Source organism: Diaphorina citri, unplaced genomic scaffold, assembly GCF_000475195.1.
Source record: "Diaphorina citri unplaced genomic scaffold, Diaci psyllid genome assembly version 1.1 scaffold25933, whole genome shotgun sequence".
In the NCBI taxonomy this organism is placed as follows: domain Eukaryota; kingdom Metazoa; phylum Arthropoda; class Insecta; order Hemiptera; family Psyllidae; genus Diaphorina; species Diaphorina citri.
Window position 1 is genome coordinate 1 of NW_007403274.1, and position 756 is coordinate 756.

Genomic DNA, 756 nt, shown 5'->3' on the forward strand with positions numbered 1-756 from the left:
AGCTCAAAATATTGGAACAAATATCCAGAAAATTCTTCAAAATGGTGAGTAACATCCTTAGAAGTATGGTACTTTGTTAACAATAATAAAATGGATTTGTTCAATGAAATTGCCTTTGAACTAGCAATCCATATGGTTGTCAAAAGCATGCAAAATTTAATCTTATTACTTAAATACCTAGAAGAATAAAGAGCAAAATCAGTTAGAAAATTTAGTTCAACACCTCCTCAAATACTGAGGAATCCAGGTTAGTGTTAGTGTGACCACCTTCACATACCTTTGACACTATTCCACACACCACTGTGAACTTGAACTGGGTGGTTATATCTTATATCCGGCTAAAAGTAAGATAAGGAGGGATTGTTGAACTTTATGATCTCACTGTATTCCTCATACCACTTCTAGTTTGGAAAAAAACTTATACTGGCTAATTGTATTTTTTATTACCTACCTCCTCTGTTTTCAGTTTCCTCTATGAAGAGAATGGTCAATCTCTTGGGAACAGCCCAAGACTCCTCAGATACAAAGAGTCAACTGTAAGTCTCTAATTTATTATTTGCCATTTTGAGTCAATGAACTCTAAGCCTGAATCACAACTTCTATCTACTGAGTAATTAATCTCAATAAAACCATGATTCCTACCCAAGCTATTTCTTGTTTCTTTATCTATCACTAGTATAATGATTGAATTTTCTTTTCTTTTCCTAATAAATTTCAGGTACCAAATTCAGCACTATACTCAACAGTTAGCCAAGG

General features: G+C 33.5%; 1 long non-coding RNA gene across 1 annotated transcript; it reads left to right on the top strand.

Moving 5' to 3' along the window:
* Positions 1 to 756, top strand: LOC103523543. The gene is made up of 3 exons (XR_542070.2): positions 1 to 44; positions 467 to 536; positions 719 to 756. It is a non-coding gene; the product is annotated as an uncharacterized LOC103523543 (long non-coding RNA).